The sequence below is a fragment of the Aotus nancymaae genome, unplaced genomic scaffold, assembly GCF_030222135.1.
Source record: "Aotus nancymaae isolate 86718 unplaced genomic scaffold, 86718_ANA_hifiasm-v0.15.2.pri h1tg000002l, whole genome shotgun sequence".
Taxonomy (NCBI): Eukaryota; Metazoa; Chordata; class Mammalia; order Primates; family Aotidae; genus Aotus; species Aotus nancymaae.
In genome coordinates, this window is record NW_026988413.1 from 17521650 (window position 1) to 17535042 (window position 13393).

Sequence of the window (13393 nt, forward strand, 5' to 3'; positions counted from 1 at the left end):
CCTTCCAGTTGAGAGTGCAGGGAGCGCCTTCCTGATCTTAGATCGCAGTGTGCAGGGCTGATCCCTGGCTCCCAACCACTTCCCAAGGACTTTTCTCAATGGAGATGAATATGGCACTGGGCAGCAGTGAAAGGCTGGCTGGCTACAGTATCAAGCCTGACCACTGACAGAGGCCCCGGAGTGGGAGGAGAGCAACTTCCCTGTGCAGAGGCAGCTCTGGCGATGAGCAGAGGGGAGGCTGGAGGCAATCAGGCAGTATGCCAATGTCTCGGGTGCATGTTGAATGTTCCCTAACAAGAAACACAGTGAAAATGAACTACAAGGAATGCAATTTGTGAAAAATCCCAGAGGGATGGAACCCAAAGAGAAAGCCTGGAATGGCTGAAAAACTTTCTACAAGGAAGAAGACAAGATCATTTACAAATGGCAGTGAGAAAGGCACCAAGCAGGGTGTCTGTTTTGGTAGAAAGCAACCCTGGGGGTGACGTCTCTGTTTCAGGAATGTTCTTTCCTAAGTAGGTTAAGCGTCAGGGAGGCAGGGACGTCAGGGGAGCCCATGCACTCTTCATCTTGTGCTTCATGGACCACGAAGAAAGGTAATTCAGAAACTCAGAGGATGGACCGTGAAAAAGACATGGCAAGAGTGGGAGAAGCCCCAACAAGCCCAGGACCTTCCAGGGAAACTTACTATCCTCCGGGCTGAGAGCCTGGATGGACAGATCACAGATGATGCCTGCAAAAGTGACCAATGAGGATGCGGGCACTGTGGCGAGGACAGGGCTGCCTGGTCCTCCTGGATGACTGGCATTTTCTCAGTGCTGTGAAGGAGCAGTGCAGACACAGCTTCAACCCTTCCAACCCTCCCTCCCCAGCAGGCAGCCCTGAAATCCCCTTTCTCGGAATGCCAGAGCCACCACTGAGCCACTCGGTCAGGCAGGAACAGCACAGCGCTGAGGAATGGCATCAGAATCATGGAATCATGGAATATTAGAGACAAGGTGGAAAAGAACACAGACTATGGGGTTGGGAGATGTGAGTGCCAATCCAACCTAGGTCCCATCCTACGGCATTACCTTAGCTTCTCAAGTTATTTACCATGGTTAGCCTTTTGTGTCAACTTGGTTAGGCTGTAGTGTGCAGTTATTTAATCAAAGATGAATCCCAGGATTGCTGTGAAGATCTTCTGTAGATATGGTTAACACTTAAAATCAGCTGACTTTAAGGAGATGACCCTCCATAATATGGGTGTGCCTCATCAACCAGTGGAAGGCCTTAAGAGCAAAATCTGAGGTTTTCTGGAGAAGAAAAAATTCTGTGTCTAGACTGCAACGTTGACTCCTGCCTGGGTGTCCAAACTGCCAGCCTGCCCTACAGACGTCACACTTGCCATACTCCATAAATTATATGAGCCAATTCCTGAAAATAAATGTCTTTCTGTCTCTGTCCTACTGGTTCGGTTCCTCTGGAGATCCCTGACTAATCTAGTCTCTCTTTCCGCACCACGGAAATGGGGTTGGTGACAACTCCCACTTCATACAGCTATTGTGAGGATCAAGTTAACTTTTGTTTAGTTTAGGGTCTAGTATATAAATATTTATTTATCATCATCGTCGTCGTCAACAGCGGAGGAGAGGTCTAGTCCAATCTTTTTTTTTTTTTTACAGATAAGGAAACTGAGTCCCAGAGAGGGGAATGAGAGTAGTTACACGTCTATAATGCTGGCACGGTTCAAACACTGCACTTGTATTCTTAACTCACTTAATCTTGGTGACAACCTTATGAGCTACATAATGTTACTATCCCCATTTTACAGACAGAAAAACTAAGGAAGGGATTCTGTGAGTGATCCATGTCACATTGCCAGTGGGTGCCAGCTCAGGGCCCCCGTGTGCTCTCATGGTGAGGCCGACACTAGCACCCAGGTCTCGGGGTTCCCTGCTGGGATCTTTCTACCTTCTCGCTTGGTGGGAAGCATGCTCTTTGGTGGGAGAGAAGTCCAGCTTGGCCCAGTGTGAGGGGGAGCCATTTCTCAGCACAAGCTTCTTTGCTCTAGTGCCAGCTGAGTGTCCCAGAGAGAAGCAGTGCCTGCCTCTGGTGAGGGGTGAGAAGTGCCTTTAAGAAGCGGGACCACAAAAACAGTGACAACTGGGGGCCAGGGTATCTAGCTATGCCACTGTCATGAAAAAGTCGGTTTGTTTTCAGGAACCACCCTCCCTCCAGACCTCCCTCCTTCTCAGCCACTTGAACCAGTTACTCATCCAGTTGAAGTTCCTGCCTATAGCAAGGGAGGTGAGGAGTTTATCCCCTTCCTTCCAGTCTTCAATTACTAATTAAAATGTCTTGGAGACTAAGCGCATTGCAAAAAGAGCCTGGGTGGCTTTCTAAAGCTTCTTGTTCATAACCAGAGGGAAGTTGCTTCTCTTCTCATCTTGCTAATAAGGATTCTTTTGCAGGGTATCTGTTTTATGCTCCCTACGGCTCTGGCCCCTGTTTGGTCCCAGCAGGGAGAGGCCAGTGGAGTTTAATTACATTCCTCCTATAGGGAACATTCAAGGAATGAGGCTTTGAAAAACAACTTGTACGACCAAAAGAAAAAAAAATCAAATTAAGTGAGTGAGAAACAGGAATTGCCTTTTGTGTCCTAGAGACCCAATCTAAATATTTAAATTTTAAAGACAGATTTCGAAATGCTTAACTTTAGAAACTTATGCATTGCAATTCACAGGGGGAGTCAGACCTCCCTTCTGGTCTGGAATATTTATATGCCTGGACTAACAGACACCGGTAGCTGATACTTTCACACAAGCCATATTCAGTTATAAAACATAATCTAACAAGAAAAAAAAAAGAAAACTCACCAAACAAAACATAATGCTGTCCACAGTCCTGGGGCAAAACAGACTTTCCAGAAAACCTAGGGTGAAAGGAGTGTCTGGGCCATAAGCACACATTTGGAAAGGTCCCTTATTCTGATTTTCCAATTTTCCTTCCTCTCTCGGCTCTGAGGTGCCCAGTGATTGGCTATTAGTGGAGTGTGGAAGTTGCCCCTAGGCAGAAGCTATTAATTTGCTGATTTAGTAGATGCTCAAATACCACGAGCTGAAAGAGGAGGTGGACCATACCAGCGGCAGGGGACAGGCTAGTAAGTTTCTTGTTGCCAGCAGCATGCAAGGCCAGCCTCGTGACCTTTCCAGTATCTGTCCTGGATGGGAAGCTGCCCTAGATGTCCCCAAAGGTCCCCTCAGAGGCCAAGGGCTGAGGCTCCCTCCTTTTCTTGGCATGATATGACTGGGCAATTGCACTGCAATTGTAGGACTGTAGGGACTCCGAGCATTGCCTTCAACCTGCCTCTGTCTCCCCTGGCAATGCCCTTCTCTCCTTAACTACACTGACCCCTTGACTCCACCAACCCCTTCCTGCCCAGTGCAGTAACCCACATGCTTTATCCACTGTGCCTCCCTGCACATCCCCCCTCAAATCTGTGTTTGGAGTTTGTCTCCAGTTAGAAAAGAAGGAGTGAACTAACTTTTCTCAACACGTATTTCTCACATGCCAGGCACTGTGCTCAGCCCTGGAACCTACCAAGGTACCCAGCAGATGAGGCTTCCTGTTCATGGGGCTTACATCCTAGATGGGACTTCATGATATTCCCCTCTCAAGACGAGTGGGTGTTAGTGTTAATAATGGATCATGTGTTGAAACAAAGCCAGGCCCTCCCAATGGAAAACTGTAAGCCTAGTGATGAAAAAAGGTTTTCTGGGGACAAGAAGTCTTTAAATTCCTACTAGATGATACCATTTTGAAGCCTCCACTTCACTAGTGTGAAAGTGACTTTGGTCAACAGAGTCTGGGGAAGTTAAAAAAAAAAGTGTGTTTGTTCTTTTATTTCAAGAGCTAATTGTTGGGAATAAAACCCATTCTTCTGATGTTTTAAGAGCCCATAATGTGCGCAATAGTTAAATAAATGAGCCATTCGGTCGCGAATCTAGCTCCGTGCCAAGCGGACTCAGAGAAAACTGAGCTTCACCTGTGGAGTTGACTTTCCCAAGTTTATTTTTCATTCTTGCTTTTCTGGATGGATGTGAACCAACCCCACCAGCTTATTTGCTTAGCAAAGCTTGGCCCCTCTAGAGACCCAGCTATTGAATATGAACGACTCTGATTTGCTACATGAAAAGCACCACATACACGATGACTGGTGTGGCCCATTCCCGGGAGGGACATCTCTTTGCAGGTGCCCCTCCCTCTGCTCTGCAGGGACTCAGGGGGAGGGGGATTTGGGGCATTAATTGCTAAAAATTCAAAGTGCTGAAGTGCTGCACTCGATTAAGCCAGGCAGCCCAGAAAAACACACTTGCAAGTTCTTCCTGCTCTCCGCCCTGACTCCCCTGTGCCCTCTCCATTGCAGCCGTGTGGGCCTTGGCCGCTGTGTGCACTTACAGGCTTCTGGGATGACCAGGGGTGGAGGGGCCGGGAGGGGGTGGGGGGGTGAGGGGGGCAATGGGTCAGGAGGTGGAGCGGGAGAAGGGAAGATTCTGGGCCTCTCTGGACCTGGGGAATAGAGTCAGAACAAGAATAAGGGAAGAGGGGAAGGAGATGAAATAGTGCTGTGAACAATGAAGAGAGGAAAGAGGAAAGAAAACAGAGAAATGGGGCGCGATGAGAGGGAGAGGGAGGACAGGGAGAGCCGCCCTGAGGCTCCTGGGAGAGGCTACAGGCAGAGGGGGTCAGTTTCCCTACGGGTTACTGTGGGCATGGGCTTTGGCTGTCTCCAGGGGATGTGGAGGAGTCTGGGGTCCTGGGTAGTGGCAGAGGAAGGTCTTGGCACCCATTCGCAGCCCAGGTGGCCCCTGGGAGGCACAGCCTACCTTCCCTCAGGTGTCTACAGGATGACCCGGATCTCTACATAATTTTGTGTGCATAATCACTAAATGGTTAGTTAGAACCTGAGGCTCTGCCACCTGATCCAGACTGATCGGTCACCTTGCTTTCACTGACGTGGCACAGAAGTCCCTACTATCCTGTGTCCTGGGAGTTGGTGCATTGGTAGCAGTGACCACAAATCCTAACTTCCAAAATAGAATTCCAGAGACATACTCAGAGAGGCCCCTCTTTGCGGGCTGGGAAGACTCCTTTGCCCTGATATTAATTGTCAGGATGCTACTTTTCAGGGTCAGAGGCTTCCAAGGAAGGACAGGAGGTGGGGACATTGGATACATCTCCAAGGTCCCCTGCTGAAGTTCTTTCCTCTAGTGAAAATAGCACAGATTCTGTTCTAGGCCACCAAAGAAATGGCATCAGGGGACATTTTCTTTGGCTATAGTACTTTGGCATGGCCTCCCACATAACCAAGGGGCATAGGGAAGTAGGGGAGCTAAGGGGCCAGGTGGAGCTCCCTGCTTAAAAGGGTTGCCCTAATGGGCAACCGTTGAATGTGATGGGTCTCCAGTGTACACACATGTCCTGACAGAAAGCTCAGGCTGCCATCTTCAGCTGCTGTGAAAATGACTTCAAATCAACTCAAAAGCTCCCCCGAGCCTCCCACCATGGAGAAAATTAATTAAGGAAATAGATGACTTTAGGCTTCATTTAGGATTAATACACTTCTAAAATGTATTAGGATTGGGTCATTCCTGCATCACTCAATAAACTCAGTGCCATCCTGATTATGGAATAATCGTGAAACCATTGAGATTTATTAGCAAAAGGTAAACTACTGCAGAACATGAGCACGTTAAGTGTCACGAGGAACACATACTTGCTACATCCAGCACATGTGAGAGACATAGCACTTATGGTTCAGAATCTGGCTCCTTTTACATAGGGTGGGCCGTGGACTGGCAACATCAGCATCACCTGGGAGCTGGTTAGAAATGCAGACTCTTGGCCAGGCACAGTGGATCACACCTGTAAGCCCAACATTTTGTGAGGCTGAGGCGGGTGGATCACCTGAGGTCAGGAGTTCAAGACCAGCCTGGCCAACATAGTGAAATCCCATCTCTACTAAAAATACAAAAATTAGCTGGGTGTGGTGGCATGCCCCTGTAATCCCAGCTACTCGGGAGGCTAAGGCAGGAGAATAGCTTGATCCTGGGAGGCGGAGGTTGCAGTGAGCCGAGATTGCGCCATTGCACTCCAGCCTGGGAGACAGAGTGAGATTCAAAACAACGACAACAACAACAACAAAAGAAATGCGGACCCTTCAGGCTCATCACAGATCTGCTGAATCAAAATCTGCAGATGTAACGACTCCCAGGTGATTCCAATGCACGTTAAACTTTGCAGTGCTCTAACTTTGGTCTGGGGCTGTAGCCTGTTGCCACTTCTCCCATGCTGCAGTGTCGCTGCCTTTGTTTTAGATTTCAGCATTAGGGCTGTAAGGCATTTTCTGTTTTCCCTCTTCCCTTGTCCCTGTGGCTTTATGCTCTGTTGTCCCATTGTGCTGTTATGGGGTCTGTCAGAAGGTGGGGACTCAGCAGCACCCCCCAGCCCTGTGTGGCTGGGGGATTGAATTAATAGGGAATTCCTGAACTTACTCCTCGCTAACTGTTTGGTAGCCCGACCCCAGCAGACCTGGGCAAAGGAGAGGAAACACTCCCCATGGGGAAAAAAACATTTCCAGGTTTTTATTTGATCTCAAAGTCAACCATGCTGTACTCCCTGGGTGAGATCCACGTGGGGAGACATTTTTTTTTTCCATAGTGAGGATAAATTTGTGTTAAGCTATTCACTTTTTTTCCTGCCCAACCCCTCCCCTGTGACAAATGATGTGTGTTCATGAAATAGCTAGTTGGGGGTAAAATGGCTATTTTTTTGTAAGCACAGAATATGCTTTTTTTCTGACTGCTTCAAGGAACAAATCCTCAACTTTGCTCACATAGCAGCGTGAGCTAATCAGCTGAAATAACCAGCACAGAATGTTCTTTTATCCTTCAGAGAAAAAGAAAGAGTAAGTTTTGTTTTAATTAGATATTTATAATGGTTACAAAGCAGCTCTTCAAGAGAAGTTTTAAGAATTTGGCCTTCCTTCTAAGGCATAACTGTGTTCAAATTACCCTAAAGAGAGGCTGTATATCAATCCAATCCAGTTTGTGATAAATTTACAACTGGGTTTTGCACAGCAGATTTATAACAACAATTAAGCAGAAGGAAAATGGGTCATAAATTTTGGCTGGCACGGTTTGGCACCAAAGAGAAGAAAAAAAAATGGTTTAGCCAGATCAAAAGTCAGTAATTTCAACATAGAACACTAAAGCTACAGCAGATACAATTTATATGAAAAAGAGTTGTTATTTTTCCCTCTCTCATCCTTTTCAAAATTACATGAGAACACAAGGAAGCATCTATATAACAAAGGTCTCATTAAATAAATGGTGTGGTTTTTTCAGCTTCGCTTACAAGTGGTACAAATGGTACAAAGCTTTTCCCACTTTTCCACTATTGAATTTACTCAATGTACTTTCTTTTCCATAGACCAAGGCAACACGGGAAAATAGATAGAGTTCTCAAAGAGATTGGAGGACTTATGAAAGGAGCTTTTAAACTGAATTTTGATGGTGGGATAAGAGGAGGGAAGACCAGATAAAATTCCCAGACCACATAAAATTCCCAAACCAGATGATTTGGAAGAAAACACATGTGGCCCGGAAAGAATCAGTCTGGAGGCATAGATTAGAAAGTAGATTGAGGCTGGGCATGGTGGCTCATGCCTGTAATTCCAGCACTTTGGGAGGCTGAGGCGGGTGGATCACTTGAGGCCAGGAGCTCAAGACCAGCCTGACCAACATGGCAAAATCCTGTCTCTACTAAAAACATAAAAATTAGCCAGGTGTGGTGGCATGCACCTGTAATTCCAGCTACTCAGGAGGCTGAGGCAGGGGAATCACTTGAACCAGGGAGGCGGACGTTGGTTGCAGTGAGCCGAGATTGTGCCACTGCACTCCAGCCTGGGCAACAGAACAAGACTTTGTCTCAAAAAAAAAAAAAAAAATCGTAACTGTTTTAGGAGGTGGAATCAAAATCTATACCCTGAAAAAAGAAAGGCAACCAAGGCCATATGGGATGAGAGCTGGGATGCTGCCAGACAAAACATGCAGGTTCTAAAACGTGCATCAAGGCAATCTCCGATAGTGAAGAAGACCTTTGAGCATCCCTATACGCACCAGGGGTTTGGAACTGCTAAAAGTAGAGCATCTGAATTATTGACTTTCATGCCTGACATTTTCACTTGTCAAATGGTGAAGGATGCAATAAGGCAAAACTGCTGAGCTGGACCAACTGGCCCTGCAGAAATCACAGGAAACTTGGGATGAAGTGGCCACATCATTTGCAAGAAATACCCAAGAGCAGGCTGTTCCAGGCACTGCCGGAGTTACGCCTTCTATTTTGGCGAACTGGATTTTAAAAGTTCAGAGGGAAGGTGAGCGTGATCACTTAATAGGAAACTGGGAAGTGGGAGCTTCTAATCTAGGGGCCACGGATTCTATGTACACGGGTGGGCAGACGCATTGTTTCCCGGCTACCCAGAAGCTATTTACCTCACTTCTAGTAACAGGGACTTGGGGATCCACCTCTCCTCCACTCGAGATATCAGTGGTTTGGTTAAGGCCTCACTTAGACACTAACTCCAGGGGTGGGGCACATGACCCAGGTCTAAGCCAATCAGGGCATCATATTCCTTTGGGGTCCAGGGATTGGTTGAGGGGTGGGTGCATGACTCTCTTGAGGTCACTGAGATGCTGTGAGGCTTTTGCTGATACTTCCAGGAAAGAGACTCTTGCTTCTTCTCGTTGAACTTGAACCTGCTCTCTCCTACCCCCATCCTCTGCTTATAAAGACATTAGAGGCATTTAAGAAAAACTTAGAGCAAGGAGTCATTGGCCTAGGGAAGAAGGTCCTCCCTAGTCCTAAGCCAAGGACAGGGGTCTTCAACAGAGTCACTCACAAAGGTGGGGCATTCTCCTCGGCCATCTGCTCATGCAGCAGAATTGCTGATGTGCCCTCTCTGCCTATTTGAGCAAAGGAAAAGTACTTGGAGGGACACTGTAGGGCGGAGGGAGGAAGGGGCAGGCAGAAGTTGGCCACTGTAGGTATGGCCCTGTGGTGTGTTTCCCATGGTCTGGATGGATACTGGGGAAGGCATGGAAGCTGGAGCCATCTAGCTGGTAACCTGCTCAAGATTCTCCACCTAGCTGCCTTGGGGCAGGAGCTGGTGGTGGCCCCTGAAGCCGGTCTCCCTGGCAGGGAGTTACATCAGACTTGGATGTAACTCACTTGCAGTGAGGACATCAGACTTGGGAGTCCTCTGAATACATCTTGCAACTGCCCCACATCAGAAGCCTCTTGTGGGAGGCACTGAGGGCAGCCCCAGGTAGGCAGGATTTGGGGATCTGTTCACAGGCCCCACCCCTGGAGGAGAAAGGGGCCCAACAGGGGTGGGGGAGGAGTAGAATGAAGGGAAAAACAGGCCACTCCTCTCCAGGACGGCATCCTCAGGCCACGGGTTGGCCTGAGCTAAGAGAACAGAAGAGCACTGACTGGATTTGAGACTGGAGTTTTCATCTGGACCAGACTGGCCTGGACTTTTTAATGGGCCCAGAAATGACCAGAAATCATTAAGATCTATACAAGGTATCATCATGGACAGGAAAAGGAGATTCATCAGAGCACATTTAAAGGAAATACATGAAAAAAAACCACCGAGTGATTTCAAGTTGGTACTTCACTGAGTTCAGACTGTTCAAAACACTAGTTACACAGCTGTCTTGAAACCCCTATGGGAGATCTGCCTGAGAAGGGAGTATGCCAAGAGCTACTGGAGCTGCAAGATGGGGAGAGGGAACAACCTGGGTACCAGGGACAGGGGTTGAGCCCGTGCATCAAGCCATACCTGAAGGCAGCTCTGCCCTCTGGAGTTTTCAGTTATAGGGGTCAGTAAGCTTCCTGAGCCAATCCGGACTGGATTTTCTATCACTGTCCATAGAAGAGTCTGAACTGATGCCACACACATATCTGTTCTCTTTCTTGGAGGGAGGGATGTAGCTCTTGTCAGATTCTCACGGTGCATTGCTATGAAAGAAATGGCTCAGGGAGAAGAAACTCTAGACCTCAAATTAAGCAATCTCATTGACAAATACAAGGGAAGGCCATCTAATGAGGCCTGGGGATGCTCTACAGGATGTCACAAAAGAGCTAGACCAGAACACCCTCGTGCATAGGGCTGGAGCCCCAGAGTCTGGCATTAACTGGCACTCAAGAAATATTTGTTGAATGGAAACCAGCAGGAAAATTATAACAAGTCATACTTTACATGCAAATTTTCAGGAATATTTTCAGGAAAATATCTAATGTGTGAACATCTAATCTGCATTTCCATGTCCTGACAGATGGCCCATATTAACAGAGCTCTGATTATAGTAAAAAAAAAAAAAAATAAAAAAAATTAAAAAAATAAAAGAAGGAAAGAAAGGAAAGAAAAAAGAAAACCTACCAATATTCATTGAGTGGGTGTGCAAAGCAACGTTATTGTGACTACCAAAATGTATGTTTTAAAAAAGACAGCTATAGATATTCCCATTTTTCAGAGACTGTTACCCCCAGCTGTTACATACAGAAAGAAAATCACCTTGGGGGGCTTGCCTGGCTTAGGAGAGCTTTGCCTCCTGCTTTTTTTCTTGGAAGAGGGATCTGAGCCCATGAGAGCCTAAGGCTGTCTTAAGGTGGAACTAGGGACCACCTGCATCAGAATCACTGGAAACATTTATTTAAAATGTGGTTCCTCAGGAGGCGGAGGTTGCTGTAAGCCAGAATTGCACTGCTGCACTCCAGCCTGGACAATAGAGTGAAACTCAAAAAAAAAAAAAAATCTCAAAAAAATAAAAATAAAATAAAATAAAATGTAGGTTCCTGGGCCCCGGCCCAGACTTATGGAATCAGAACCACTGAGGTCAGGACTGTGGAACATGCATTCTAAGCAGTCTTCCCATATGGTTTTATGCACATGAAACTTTGAAAAATTTGACCTGCCATAATCTATTTGTTTGTCCGAGGGGTCTCAGTGCCTTGCAACATTTTCTGTACAGCCCCATAATTACATGAGGTCCTTTTTGTGTGTGTGTGTGTGTGTCCAAGTTTTGCTCTTATTGCCCAGGTTGGAGTGCAATGGTGTGCTCTTTGCTCACGGCAGCCTCTGCCTCCCGAGTTCAAGCAATTCTCCTGCCTCAGCCTCCCAAGTAGCTGGGATTACAGCCACCACATCCAGCTAACTTTGTGTTTTTAGTAGAGATGGGGTTTCACTATGTTGGTCAGGCTGGTCTCGAACTCCTGACCTCAGGTGATCCACCGACCTCAGCCTCCCAAAGTGCTGGGATTATAGATGTGAGCCACCTCACTCGGCCCAATAGGTGGTCCTCTGGGAGGAGAAGCCCTGGCTGGGGGATTGAAGGAGGCCAGGGTTTGGTGAGACAACACCCTCCATGAGGTCATGGCCAGGTAAGGCTGTGCCAGAGGTAACGCATGTATGCATGAGGGCCTTTGAATGGAAACACTTGCTGTGTCCTCCTGGCAGATTAACATAACCGGATGTGACTATGGTTATAGCTAGTGGGACAGACTCCTATGGCCCCGTGATTCTCTAAGTGACACCACACATTCTAGACCTGATTATCTGCTGCCTTCTATTGCCCTGCAGGTCTGTGGTTGGAAAGGAGATACTGTTTCATAGACATTGTTTCTCAATTGGCAATTAAATTCCTGCAAGGTGAAGGTCATAATTTCTGTCTCTTAGAGCTTCTGCCCCATCTCCTAGCCTCTGCCATATCTGCTACACTGCTGGGCACTCTTTAGATGCTTCGAGTCCTTAATTTGATGTGCTTTCTGGTTTACCGAGACCAGAGTGCTGAGCTTCCCTCTAATGCCTTCCTGGTATAGCATGCTAAGCTTCCTTTGAGACGTCACCTTCCCAGGTTTTCAGTCATATGACTTGAGCGTGATTGACTTAGATGGAGTCTGATTGGTGTAACCCTATCAAGGTCTCCATTCCCTTTGCTGCAAGAGTTGGTTCTAGAATGGGCAGTGACCTAAGCATTCCCGTCAGAGTGACCTTCATGACTCTGGCTGGGAAATTTAGGCTGCAGACCCTCTCTTCTCCATTGGTTACCAGCAAGGAAGTGTGTAGTCCCAGACAATCTTGACAGGCTTCTTGGGGCTTTGAACAGAGGCCATGATGGAGGATGGGGCCAATATAAGAGAGAACAGCCAAGAACCGGGGAGAGAGAAATGGGCCTGTGCACCAGTTTGAGACCTAGACAAAGATTTGCCTGGAGACATGTCTATTCCTGAGCTGCTCAATTAAATGTACTCAGAAATACACGTTTATGAGTCTTTTTGCTTGTTTTTACTTATTGTTTTTGTTTTGCTTAAATCAGTTGGGTTGGGGTTCCGTTATCTGCAACTGAGTGCATCCTAACAGACTGCCTTCCTCCAGCTGCTTTCACTTCCTTTGCATTAATGCAGCCCAGTCACCTTTGGTCCCTCCCTCTCCCCTTTCCTCAATTTAAGAACAAATAGACACAGCACTACGTATAAAACAGAATAAGATGGGTGGCAGGGTTATTTGGATTCACGGCTTATTGAGATTCCACGCCCAAAGAATATTGATTAATGGATCAATGTCAATCTGGAGTGAAGTCCTGTCCTGTTCAACATTTTAATCAATGACTTGGATGAAATAGGAGACATGCTTAGTAAGTCTCAGATGACACGAGGCTGGAGGAATTGCTAATATAACAGATGGCAGAATCAAGATTCAAAATTATTTTGACTGACTTGAACAGTAATAAGGATAAATAGAAACTCTTGTGTCTAGGCTCAGTAAATCAATTGTATAAGCAGCGTTTGGAAAGGCCCAGGTTGGCAGCTGTCATAACTACTTAGAACCTGCAGTTGACCATAAGCTCATGTTGAGCCTAAAGTTGAGACAACTAATTAGTAACACAGTGAATGCAGTTTTCAAATATTGTAAAACTGCTGTGAAGAAGAGACACTAACTTTGCCTTTACTTCCCCAGTAGGATAAAGAAGCAGAATTTCCTGGGAAGTAGTCTTTGGTTAATTGAAACTTTTTTTAACGGTTCCAGTAACAGAATAGACCACCTTCCAAAACTGTGAATGTAATAGCAATTATATCAGAATGTCATAGCAAGGATTCCATCGTGGTGGTTTTCCTTTGAGAGCAGAGATTTTTAAAATGAATCTCTTTAACAGCTCATGAGTCAAAGTTATACACATACAAGCATCCAGAGGAAAAAGTGAGGTGATAAAGTAGCCTTGCTCAGCACCCTCATTATATCCGCTACAAGTGACCAAGGGGGCCTCATCTAGAAGAAATGCCCAGA

General features: G+C 46.6%; 1 protein-coding gene across 2 annotated transcripts in view; it reads right to left on the reverse strand.

The window, feature by feature from the left end:
• TBXAS1 (thromboxane A synthase 1) overlaps positions 1–13393 on the reverse strand; it is a 182741-nt gene that overhangs the window by 44965 nt on the left and 124383 nt on the right. The window lies entirely within an intron of this gene.